At 40.0% G+C, this 14,219-nt stretch overlaps 1 protein-coding gene across 3 annotated transcripts in view; it reads right to left on the reverse strand.

Annotated features, from left to right (window-relative positions):
• Positions 1 to 14,219, reverse strand: part of LOC146812909 (uncharacterized) — a 1,154,794-nt gene that overhangs the window by 101,885 nt on the left and 1,038,690 nt on the right. The gene's annotated exons all lie outside the window — the stretch shown is intronic.

The following is a 14,219-nucleotide window of genomic DNA, read 5'->3' on the forward strand; positions in this document are numbered from 1 at the left end:
ACAGTATTTTCCACACCGATGACTTTGGAAACGTAAAACTTGCTCCTTTAACTTTTTCTCTTCTGTGCTTTTTGGTATAGCACATGTTGCATATTCTTCAATGTAAGATAACACTGCTTCATCAGTATCTGTTCCAAACTTTGGGGCATCCTTGATCCACAACAGCATATGAATATGAGGAGCACCTCTTGCCTGGTACTCTTTTCTCCAAAAGAAATCCTCTACTTCTCCAAGAGGTGGATTTTTTTTATTGCAGATGAAGGACATCATAGCCTCAAATCTATGATTGAAATATCTGCAAACATTAACCGGATCCAATGAGCACAGTTCTCCTGGTGTCTTGTATTCGATGTTTTTAATGTTTGAATTTGCCTCTCGTAGAAAATCCAGTAAATCATCCCAAGCGTACTCGGCACAGCTTAGGGTAACGAACCATGTTGGTGTTCCTAAATTCCGTAACATGCATTTTAATTCACCATGGCGTCGGTACCAATATTCATTTGTCCCACGCTGACAAGCCATCAGATTGATAAGTTGTGTTTCCAAATGATCATCTCGGTGCTGCACTTTCTCCATAAAATCCTTAGCAGACACATTTTGTAAATGTACTCCACTTTTTAAAATGTGATTTACTGCATAAGACAGTGCAGACAAGTCGCTTTCAAATAAAAGATGGAACAAATAAGGAATACTTTGTCGAAATCTGGGATCTTCAGCATATAGTCTTGTGGTCCGATACTCAGAAGCTGGAATCTGTTCTGGACGTTCATCGTATCGTCCTCCTTTTCCTTTAGGAAAGAGCTGGGGAAAACATCGAGCTTCCAAGCTCTCCTCCCATACACTCACGGGAGTTCCTTTTGCTTTCTTCATCTGAAAGAGATTAATATTGTCTCCCATAACTTCTTTTGAATGAAGAGGATGTATGCTAAAATGTTCATAAATTTCTTCTTCCTTTGACTTGTCCACTTTTTCAATTTGTCCAGTTGGTGTTTCTGTGTCTTCTTGTAAATCTTCTTCTTCTTCTTCTTCTATATAAATTGATTCATACCATTTGTTATTCCTTTTCAAATACAAATTTGCTTTTTGTACTTTCCGTACATCTACCAGCTCCTGCCAAATCTTCTTATTCTTTGTAGGTACACCATTAACCAGAATAATTAATGGTTCAGTTTCCAAAGTATCCGCATCAATAGTTTCCATATTTTTTTTCAAATCCAAGGGCAAATACACCACTCTACCTTTTAAACCTCTCAGTAAATCTGAAGGAGGTAATTTACCAGTTTTGGGCTCCATACGTACTATGGTCTGGAACGGATGAACACTTTGAATGAGTATAGACTCATATGTATTTAATTCAGAAAGTTCAGCAGGAATAGCATCCAATTCTAAATTATTATGTACAGCTCTGGTCGGCATTCTATTTTCCTCTAACTTATTGTAACAGTATTTACAAATACGCTGATCTTCACCCAATTCAAAACAATTTTCTAGAAATATATATGTGGCAAAATCCTTCCACTTATAATTATCTTCATTTTCACTCTTTCTGTAGAGATCAACATTCCTAGTTTGTTTTCTATAATGAGTTCTGCGGCAACAAATACAAGTAAAATTTGGTCTTTCATTAGAGACAATTGCAAATTTTGTTATGTGATCATTAAATGTGTAACTTACAGAGGGTTCTACATTCTCTTCCACTTCTTCCTCATTTAGTGTATCCTTCTCTGCACTGTTTTGACAGGACCAAAGTAACAAAACTGAATTTCATCAACAACCTTCTCTACATCTGATACCGTTCCTCGGAACAGAGCCCTATTCAATTCATTTAACTTTATTGCTGGACTTTTGGCAAAATACAACCGTCTCACAAACTTTCTCATGTCAGTATGATGAACAGCCAGCATCCTAAAATGATGGAAAACACTATTGCACACTTTTCTAGATAGACAAGCCAGAGAATGACCCTGCAAACCAGTATTCTCTCTCACTCTGCATGGATCCAGACTTTGAAGCACCTTAATCTTCTGTTTTATACTTTTTTTACTATATTCTCTTAGAAACTCTCGAAATTTGTCAATACAAATACTACTACAATTCCAAGTGTACACTGGGGCTTTAGGACGTCTCCCCATTGCCTCATCTGCCATCACTTGTACCTCATCTCTTGGAACCATTATCTCCTTCTCCATTATGCAACCATTTTTTACTTCGTATGAACGACCTCTGGTGTCAACTGCATGCAGCAAACTATTACTTTGAAAATAGCTCTCTTCATTAAAAAAAGGTTCACTACTTGAACTATGCATCCACTTTCCTAAAAACACTTTACAAAAGTTTGTTCTGTTCACTACTCTTTTCCTTTTGCTATGTGATTTCAGTACATTAACCATTTTGTCTAATGTACGCATCCTATTCAAAATTAACATGAATAGTTTCCTTTTTAATTCTAATGCCTTTGCTGCAATGGCTTCAATTTCTTTTTTTCTCTTATAAAACTTTGCCTTTTGCTTATATTTCTTCACATCCTTTATCAAATTGGACATAACTCTCCTCTGAAACATTTTTCTACGTATCTCTTTAAACGCTGTTTTTCTGTTTAAGTTTATCTTTTTAGTTGCAGAAGGTATATTTGCATTAACTAAATTCTCAATTTTTTCCTGTCCTTTTCGATTGAAATCATTCTTTCCAGTACAGACATTTTGTACATTTTTCCTTTTTTTGAATATGTTCCTTAGAAAATCTTTTGTTTGCTTACCAGAAGATTTTTTCTTCCTCCCAACATCAGCATCTTCTACTAACTTTGGTCCTCTAGTTGTCTTTAAATATAGTTTTTTTTTTAGCGTTTTTTGAACTCTGGATTTTGTAGGCATCTTAAATTTTGTTCACTGCTCTTCAGCAATACCTGAAAAAAACAAAAAAAAAAATTCCTTTATTTTATTCAAATATATTACTACATTTCTTTTCACAATAGTCACAAAACAAAATTTCTTTGCCAATTTGAATGCACACTTACTGCTCTTTTTTTTTGGCAAGTGAAAATCACTTTTACAGACTGACACATTATGAAACCACTTTTCAGATTTTTTAAAAAGCCCATGTCCAGACTGCTACACTCCAGCAAGGGCAACCAGCCTTAGTGATGCTGAATGTATTTGCATTACAGACTGAAACCTCAAAACCCCACTCGCTTCTAAATACTGTGCATGATTATACATGGAAAGGAGCTGGGTGTGTGCTAAGAGTCTGCTTCTGCACCAAAAAAATCACTCCCCCTTTTTCCTACTAATGCAACTGTGAAATCACCAGAGCAAAACGCAATAAATCTCTGCCTGTAATTCCTATTTCCACACAGAGTCATGTTTTCACATTAGTCCCAAAACGAAATTTCTTTGCCAATTTGAATGCACACTTACTACTCTTTTTTTTTGGCAAGTGAAAATCACTTTTACAGACTGACACATTATGAAACCACTTTTCAGTTTTTTTAAAAAGCCCATGTCCAAACTGCTTTTTCAGACCACCACCATGTGTAACCTGGGTGGCTGCCTACATTCCAGCAAGGGCAACCAGCCTTAGTGATGCTGAATGTATTTGCATTACAGACTGAAACCTGAAAAGCCCACTCGCTTCTAAATACTGTGCATGATTATACATGGAAAGGAGCTGGGTGTGTGCTAAGAGTCTGCTTCTTCCCCCAAAAAATCGCTCCCCCTTTTTCCTACTAATGCAACTGTGAAATCACCAGAGCAAAACGCAAAAAATCTCTGCCTGTAATTCCTATTTCCACACAGAGTCATGTTTTCACATTAGTCCCAAAACGAAATTTCTTTGCCAATTTGAATGCACACTTACTGCTCTCTTTTTTTTCGCAAGTTAAAATCACTTTTACAGACTAACACATTATGAAACCACTTTTCAGTTTTTTTAAAAAGCCCATGACCAGACTGCTTTTTCAGACCACCACCATGTGTATCCTCAGTGACTGCCTACACTCCTTCAAGGGCAACCAGCCTTAGTGATGCTGAATGTATTTGCATTACAGACTGAAACCTGAAAACCCCACTCGCTTGTAAATACTGTGCATGATTATACATGGCAAGCAGCTGGGTGTGTGCTAAGAGTCTGCTTCTTCCCCCAAAAAATCGCTCCCCCTTTTTCCTACTAATGCAACTGTGAAATCACCAGAGCAAAACGCAATAAATCTCTGCCTGTAATTCCTATTTCCACACAGAGTCATGTTTTCACATTAGTCCCAAAACGAAATTTCTTTGCCAATCTAAATGCACACTTACTGCTCTTTTTTTTTGGCAAGTGAAAATCACTTTTACAGACTGACACATTATGAATCCACTTTTTAAATTTTTTAAAAAGCACATGTCCAAACTGCTTTTTCAGACCACAACCATGTGTAACCTGGGTGGCTGCCTACATTCCAGCAAGGGCAACCAGCCTTAGTGATGTTGAATGTATTTGCATTACAGACTGAAACCTCAAAACCCCACTCGCTTCTAAATACTGTGCATGATTATACATGGAAAGGAGCTGGGTGTGTGCTAAGAGTCTGCTTCTGCACCAAAAAAATCACTCCCCCTTTTTCCTACTAATGCAACTGTGAAATCACCAGAGCAAAACGCAATAAATCTCCGCCTGTAATTCCTATTTCCACACAGAGTCATGTTTTCACATTAGTCCCAAAACGAAATTTCTTTGCCAATTTGAATGCACACTTACTGCTCTCTTTTTTTTCGCAAGTTAAAATCACTTTTACAGACTAACACATTATGAAACCACTTTTCAGTTTTTTTAAAAAGCCCATGACCAGACTGCTTTTTCAGACCACCACCATGTGTATCCTCAGTGACTGCCTACACTCCTTCAAGGGCAACCAGCCTTAGTGATGCTGAATGTATTTGCATTACAGACTGAAACCTGAAAACCCCACTCGCTTGTAAATACTGTGCATGATTATACATGGCAAGCAGCTGGGTGTGTGCTAAGAGTCTGCTTCTTCCCCCAAAAAATCGCTCCCCCTTTTTCCTACTAATGCAACTGTGAAATCACCAGAGCAAAACGCAATAAATCTCTGCCTGTAATTCCTATTTCCACACAGAGTCATGTTTTCACATTAGTCCCAAAACGAAATTTCTTTGCCAATCTAAATGCACACTTACTGCTCTTTTTTTTTGGCAAGTGAAAATCACTTTTACAGACTGACACATTATGAATCCACTTTTTAAATTTTTTAAAAAGCACATGTCCAAACTGCTTTTTCAGACCACAACCATGTGTAACCTGGGTGGCTGCCTACATTCCAGCAAGGGCAACCAGCCTTAGTGATGTTGAATGTATTTGCATTACAGACTGAAACCTGAAAACCCCACTCGCTTGTAAATACTGTGCATGATTATACATGGCAAGCAGCTGGGTGTGTGCTAAGAGTCTGCTTCTTCCCCCAAAAAATCGCTCCCCCTTTTTCCTACTAATGCAACTGTGAAATCACCAGAGAAAAACGCAATAAATCTCTGCCTGTAATTCCTATTTCCACACAGAGTCATGTTTTCACATTAGTCCCAAAACGAAATTTCTTTGCCAATTTGAAAGCACACTTACTGCTCTTTTTTTTTGGCAAGTGAAAATCACTTTTACAGACTGACACATTATGAATCCACTTTTTTGATTTTTTTAAATGCACATGTCCAAACTGCTTTTTCAGACCACCACCATGTGTAACCTGGGTGGCTGCCTACATTCCAGCAAGGGCAACCAGCCTTAGTGATGCTGAATGTATTTGCATTACAGACTGAAACCTGAAAACCCCACTCGCTTGTAAATACTGTGCATGATTATACATGGCAAGCAGCTGGGTGTGTGCTAAGAGTCTGCTTCTGCACCAAAAAATCGCTCCCCCTTTTTCCTACTAATGCAACTGTGAAATCACCAGAGCAAAACGCAATAAATCTCTGCCTGTAATTCCTATTTCCACACAGAGTCATGTTTTCACATTAGTCCCAAAACGAAATTTCTTTGCCAATTTAAATGCACACTTACTGCTCTTTTTTTTGGCAAGTTAAAATCACTTTTCCACACTGACACATTATGAAACCACTTTTCAGTTTTTTTAAAAAGCCCATGTCCAAACTGCTTTTTCAGACCACCACCATGTGTAACCTGGGTGGCTGCCTACATTCCAGCAAGGGCAACCAGCCTTAGTGATGCTGAATGTATTTGCATTACAGACTGAAACCTGAAAACCCCACTCGCTTGTAAATACTGTGCATGATTATACATGGCAAGCAGCTGGGTGTGTGCTAAGAGTCTGCTTCTTCCCCCAAAAAATCGCTCCCCCTTTTTCCTACTAATGCAACTGTGAAATCACCAGAGCAAAACGCAATAAATCTCTGCCTGTAATTCCTATTTCCACACAGAGTCATGTTTTCACATTAGTCCCAAAACGAAATTTCTTTGCCAATTTAAATGCACACTTACTGCTCTTTTTTTTTGGCAAGTTAAAATCACTTTTACACACTGACACATTATGAAACCACTTTTTTGATTTTTTTAAATGCACATGTCCAAACTGCTTTTTCAGACCACCACCATGTGTAACCTGGGTGGCTGCCTACATTCCAGCAAGGGCAACCAGCCTTAGTGATGCTGATTGTATTTGCATTACAGACTGAAACCTGAAAACCCCACTCGCTTGTAAATACTGTGCATGATTATACATGGCAAGCAGCTGGGTGTGTGCTAAGAGTCTGCTTCTTCCCCCAAAAAATCGCTCCCCCTTTTTCCTACTAATGCAACTGTGAAATCACCAGAAAAAAACGCAATAAATCTCTGCCTGTAATTCCTATTTCCACACAGAGTCATGTTTTCACATTAGTCCCAAAACGAAATTTCTTTGCCAATTTGAAAGCACACTTACTGCTCTTTTTTTTTGGCAAGTGAAAATCACTTTTACAGACTGACACATTATGAATCCACTTTTTTGATTTTTTTAAATGCACATGTCCAAACTGCTTTTTCAGACCACCACCATGTGTAACCTGGGTGGCTGCCTACATTCCAGCAAGGGCAACCAGCCTTAGTGATGCTGAATGTATTTGCATTACTGAGTCCAACCTCAAACCCTTAAACTATTCTTTTTTTTTCCAGTACACCTTAATTTATCGTGAAAACATAGTCCATATTATTTTACATGTTCCTCACATTTAAATTTCTCCCAAAACAGAAAATGATAAACGCAACTTCAACAAAAGCATTTCCATTTCTATTATTCATTTCTTAATTTACCATATACATCTCCTCTCAAACTCTAACCTCACCTTTAAAATTAGTTAGTTGTGAAAGAAATGTGGCACTCAAACAGCAGATTATCAGAGCCAGGATCTCTGTTCTGTTCACCTCTCTCCTCTCAGCAGAACCAGATAATGGCAAACTTTCCCTCTATTTTTCCACACATATACATGTAAGTTTCAAATCTCAGTGCTTCCCCCTTTTTTTCAAATGTAATCACACATTTCTATTGGTTGAAAACCAACCCTTTTCCAAAAGTACCCTTCCCCCAACTTGACTTCTGCCTAGTACCCTTCCCCCAACTTGACTTCTGCCTGCTACCATAGCAACAGCTCATGGAACACTGCTGTGTGGAGTTAGGTCAGAAGTTCGCCACACAATGTTTCAATTCCACAGAGCAAGAGTGCTTGACTTTTCAAACCTAACAGCAAATCCATAGTACTGTTCTTTGGTAACACATTTTTTTGTACCAATACAAAACATGCTTCTATTAATTTACACATACAGCCTAGTTTTTATTCTAGAATGGTATGAAACAGCCAATCAGTTCTTTTTGTTTTGAAAAAAATATGTATGCCTCCATTTCCAAACTGTCTTTCTTTTCATATTGCCATTCTACTGAAAGACACCTCCTGAGTGCATCCAGTTCTCCTTTGAAGATGTTCACAGTGTGGATTGTAGGGCACAGCTATGTCTTCTGGAGTGAAAAGTTTGCAGAGAAAACAGATATGGTGAGAGACCTTGCTTTGCCAAATGTAGACATTAAATGGATTGGTCAGAGAGGGTTAAAGTGGCACCAATTGATGCCATTGGTGAAATCCTTCATGCAAATCCAACACCCTGACCTCATAATAGTGCACTGTGGTGGCAATGACCTAGGCACTTTGACTGGGGTAGGTCTGGAAATGCTTAAGAAGGACACCTTTGCACAACTGTTTTCACTTTTCCCTAAAACTGCCTTTGTGTTTTCCAACATATGCAAAGGCAAAAATGGAACTGGTCCAATCATTTCTGTCCGCAGATTGACAAAGCAAGAAAGCACGTCAACAAATCTGTTTCTGCTTTCCTCCGTGACTATGGTATGGGTGCCATTTACCACAACAACTTGCGTTATGACATGCAAGACATTTATAGAGGAGATGGTGTGCACTTCAATGATGAAGGGAACAGAGTCTTCCTCTTGAACCTTAGACTCTGCATCGGTACTTACTTGTAGGTACCACTAAAAAAATGACTTCATAAACACAACAGCTCTTTTTAGAGCTCCCTAATATCTAAACTCTTAAATCTGCATTTCATTTCTTTTTTAATTTATTTTTTCTTCCGTACGCTTACCGTAAGCTTACCGTACGCGTACCCCGTGATTTTTTTAAAAATCAATAAATGTTTTCTTTGTACTTTACAGTCCTTCTTTGACCCCCTCACAAATGTAAGGGGGTCTGTAACTCTCCTCCTTGCCCCCTTTTCTTGTTTTCACTCTTTTTTTTTCTGAGTGAAACACACAAAATGGCGGCCGCCGCTTCCTGGTTTCGGCCGATTCGAATGTTTACTAAGATCTAACAGCCAATCAGAATCGCGCTCGCGCACGCCATTTTTCTTTCGTACGCTTACCGTAAGCTTACCGTACTCGTACCCCGTGATTTTTAAAAAAATCAATAAATGTTTTCTTTGTACTTTACAGTCCTTCTTTGACCCCCTCACAAATGTAAGGGGGTCTGTAACTCTCCTCATTGCCCCCTTTTCTTGTTTTCACTCTTTTTTTTCTGAGTGAAACACACGAAATGGCGGCCGCCGCTTCCTGGTTTCGGCCGATTCGAATGTTTACTAAGATCTAACAGCCAATCAGAATCGCGCTCGCGCACGCCACCGTACGCGTACGGTAAGCGTACGGTAAGCGTACCGTAAGCGGGCTCAGATAGATATATTGATTTAAAGGCTATTTTCTCAGAATCTACTGAACAGATTTACACCAAACCTACAAAAGGCATTTCCTTGACCTAGGGACTACCTCTCTGCCAAATTTCTAGTAATTCTGTTAAGCCGTTCGGGCTGTAGCTCTGTCTAAAGGTCCTATGGAAAAATGCATGGGAAAAACGCGTTTTGGGACCCCCCTTTTATCTCAGCCCCCGCTTGACGAATCCCCCCGAGACTTTCAGGGTAGGAGCGGAGCGTAGCGCCCCACCTATTTTGAGAAATTTGCGAGGATTCATCGACCGGCGCCAAAGTTATTCAAAATAGAATGTTGCGGATTTCCTATGGAATAGGGGTCCTAACTATAACTACCTACTGGCGGTCGCATATATATATATATATATGTATGTATGTATATATATATGTGCATATATATATATGTATATATATGTGTATGTGTATATATATATTCATATCTATATTTATTATCTACTGGCGGTCGCCAGTAGATAGTTATAGTTACAACCTAGTTTCCATAGGAAATCTCAAAATTCTATTGTGAATAACTTTGGCGCCGGTTGACGAATCCTCGCAAAATTTTCAAAACTAATAGGGCGCTCCGCTCAGCTCCTACCCTGAAAGTCTCGGGGTGATTTGTCAAGCGGGGGCCGAGAAAAAGGGGGGGTCCCAAAATGCGTTTTCCCCATGCATTTTTCCATAGGACCTTTAGTCGCAACTACAGCCCGAATGGCTGAACAGAATTACGTGAAATTTGGCAGAGAGGTAGCCATAAGGTCAAGGAAGTGCCTTTTGCAGGTCTGGTATAAATCTGTTCAGTATTTCCTGAGAAAATAGCACCCTGCCGTGTGCGAGCGCAATTCTGATTGGTTGTTAGATGTCGGTAAACATTCGAATCGGTCGAAACCAGGAAGTGTCGGCCGCCATTTTGTCTCTCGCAGTCTGAGGGGGTGAAAAAAAAAGGTGGAGAACGTGAAAAGGGGGCAGAGTGGACAGTTCCTGCACAGACTCAATGGTCGAGCCTGTGGGAGTTCTTTCTGTTTTAGCGCGGGGACACGCTTTTAGCATAACCAAGCGCTCTATAAAATTCCCTTCATATATATATATGTATATACCCATAAGTCCTCCCACTAAAAGGAGTTAGGTCACACTCATCTATTATTTTTCTACTGGTGGTTCATGGCTTTGGATAACACTGTAGTCTATATATGTTATATGTGTGCTCTGCTTCACTACAATATGGCTGAATGTTTAAGCGTGGTCTGTTTATTCTTACTTTACTGTTTGTTATATAATGTTGATTGTGATTGGTTGAACGTAATTTAAATACAACTATCATGAGCAATGCTTCTGGCATAAGGCATAGATGATAGCCTAGGTCATTAAGACATTGTTTGCCATTTCACTGCCCCTGTTGTTCCAGTCTCTGGTTTAGAAGTGGATTCAATATGTATATATGTATATATATATATATATCGAAAAACGATGTCACAGCCACTTAATTCTTATCAAGTGTGAGTGTGAACCGGCCAAACGGAACTGAAATAAACGCGCTTTGAAAAGGATTAAATAGCTGTGACATTGTTTTTCGATATTTTCAAACAAACGATCGTAGTAGAGATTAGGGGCTCGTGACCCTGTCACAGCCCACCGCTGAAAGAGGCTTGGGTGTATGCGTGACGAATAGCTGTGTATATATATATATATATATATATATATATATATATATATATATATATATATATATATTACCTACTGGCGGTCGCCAGTAGGTAGTTATAGTTAGGACCACGTTTCCATAGGAAATCCGCAACATTCTATTTGGAATAACTTTTGCGCCGGTCGACGAATCCTCGCGAAATTTTCAAAATAGGTGGGGCGCTACGCTCCGCTCCTTCCCTGAAAGTCTTGGGGGGATTCGTCAAGCGGGGGCTGAGAAAAAAGGGGGGTCCCAAAACGCGTTTTTCCCATGCATTTTTCCATAGGACCTTTAGACACAGCTACAGCCCGAACGGCTGAACAGAGTTACTTGAAATTTGGCAGAGAGGTAGTCCTCAGGTCAAGGAAGTGCCTTTTGTAGGTCTGGTGTAAATCTGTTCAGTAGTTCCTGAGAAAATAGCATTTAAATCAATATATATATCTGAGCCAGCTTACGGTGCGCTTACCGTGGGCTTACCGTACGCATACGGTGCCGTGCGCGAGCGCGATTCTGATTGGCTGTTAGATCTTAGTAAACATTCCAATCATTCGAAACCAGGAAGCGGCGGCCGCCATTTTCTCTCTCGCACTCAGAGGGGGGGAGTAAAAACAAAGGGAATAAACATGTAAAGAGAGCGGTTAGACAAGTCCTAACCAGCTAGCCTTTGTGAATGTGTCCCCCAAGAACCCCCAAGAGCAAAAATTCATTTTTAATTTTTTACGAAAAATCGCCGATTACGCTTACCGTACGCGTACGGTAAAAATTATTTAAAAAAAAAAAAATTATCCACAATCTCCCCACCCCGTGTGCAAATGGAGACCGTAGGGCACCATTTGTGCATGGCATATACATGCTTACAGTACCAAAAATAAAATGTCAAAGCTCACCTTTCACCACGAAGCGCATAATATGTCCTCCATGTGTGCACGGTGCGCGAAGCGCATCGTGCGTACATGGCCCACCGTGCGTGCACGCCACTAACTGCGTAAAGTGGGCACGCGGTGCGCGAAGCGCACCGCGTGCTTACTGTGCGCGCGCGGTGCGCAGAGCGCACCGTGCGCGCACGGAATGAACTGCGTTAAGTGGGCGCGCACGCCACGAATGGCGTAAAGTAACTTAGCATTTAAAAAACCGTACAAATTCACTGAAAAAACCATAGGTTTCACACACGTTATAGTTAGGAATTAGCATTTAAAAAACCTTGCAAATTCAGTGAAAAAACCATAGGTTTCACACATGTTATAGTTAGCTGGACATTTTACTGATAAAAAACCAATGAAATTCCCCCGTTATAGTTAGTGCAGGCAACTATAACTCACGCGACCGCAATCCTCTGCTGATGACATATGTGTCTTTATGAAAAAAAAATATTTGTAATATATGTATAGCTAAAATTTAATGGAAGAAGACATGGGCAAATAAGTGTCTAAATTCAGTATTAGCATCAGCAGAGGATTGCGGTCGCGTGAGTTATAGTTGCCTGCACTAACTATAACGGGGGAATTTCATTGGTTTTTTATCAGTAAAATGTCCAGCTAACTATAACATGTGTGAAACCTATGGTTTTTTCACTGAATATATACATATATATATTACCTACTGGCGGTCGCCAGTAGGTAGTTATAGTTAGGACCACGTTTCCATAGGAAATCCGCAACATTCTATTTTGAATAACTTTGGCGCCGGTCGACGAATCCTCGCAAATTTTTCAAAATAGGTGGGGCGCTACGCTCCGCTCCTACCCTGAGAGTCTCGGGGGGATTCGTCAAGCGGGGGCTGAGATAAAAGGGGGGTCCCAAAACACGTTTTTCCCATGCATTTTTCCATAGGACCTTTAGACACAGCTACAGCCCGAACGGCTGAACAGAATTACTATAAATTTGGCAAAGAGGTAGTCCTCAGGTCAAGGAACTGCCTTTTGTAGGTTTGGTGTAAATCTGTTCAGTAGATTCTGAGAAAATAGCCTTTAAATCAATATATATATCTGAGCCAGCTTACGGTGCGCTTACGGTACGCTTACCGTACGCGTACGGTGGCGTGCGCGAGTGCGATTCTGATTGGCTCTTAGATCTTAGTAAACATTCGAATCGGCCGAAACCAGGAAGCGGCGGCCGCCATTTTCTCTCTCGCAATGAGAGTGATTATTAAAATACAAAGCATAAAAACAAGTAAAGGGGCTATTTGGACAGCTCCAAAACACCTAGCCATGTTGAGGGAGTCCCCAAAGATCCCCCAAGGCCAAAAACGGAATTTTAATTTTTTCGCTAATTTCGCCGATTACGCTTACCGTACGCGTACGGTAAAAAAATAGTAAAAAAAAAAAATTATCCACACTCTCCCCACCCCGTGTGCAAATGGTGCCCGAAGGGCACCATTTGAGCATGGCTTATACCATATGCGAAAAATTTAAATATTACCTTTCAAAACGAAGTGCATCATATGTCCTCCATGTGCGCACGGTGCGCGAAGCGCATCGTGCGTACATGGCCCATCTAGCGTAACGTGGGCACGTGCACCGCGTGCCCACCGTGCGTGCACGGCACTAACTGCGTAAAGTGGGCGCGCACGCCACGAATGGCGTAAAGTAACTTAGCATTTAAAAAAACGCGTGCTCACTGTGCACGCACGGTGCGCGAAGCGCACCGTGCGCGCACGGAACGAACTGCGTTAAGTGGGCGCGCACGCCACGAATGGCGTAAAGTAACTTAGCATTTAAAAAAACGTACAAATTCACTGAAAAAAACATAGGTTTCACACACGTTATAGTTAGGAATTAGCATTTAAAAAACCTTGCAAATTCACTGAAAAAACCATAGGTTTCACACATGTTATAGTTAGCAGGAATTTTACTGATAAAAAACCAATGAAATTCCCCCGTTATAGTTAGTGCAGGCAACTATAACTCACGCGACCGGAATCTTCTGCTGATGACATATGTGTCTTTATGAAAAAAAAATATTTGTAATATATGTATAGCTAAAAATGTATGGAAGAAGACATGGGCAAATAAGTGTCTAAATACAGTATGAGCATCAGCAGAGGATTGCGGTCGCGTGAGTTATAGTTGCCTGCACTAACTATAATGGGGGAATTTCATTGGTTTTTTATCAGTAAAATTTCCGCTAACTATAACATGTGTGAAACCTATGGTTTTTTCAGTGAATTTGCAAGGTTTTTTAAATGCTAATTCCTAACTATAACGTGTGCGAAACCCATGGTTTTTTCAGTGAATATATATATATATATATATATATATATATATATATATATATATATTCACTGAAAAAACCATAGG

The sequence above is a fragment of the Triturus cristatus genome, chromosome 7 (assembly GCF_964204655.1).
Source record: "Triturus cristatus chromosome 7, aTriCri1.1, whole genome shotgun sequence".
NCBI lineage: Eukaryota > Metazoa > Chordata > Amphibia > Caudata > Salamandridae > Triturus > Triturus cristatus.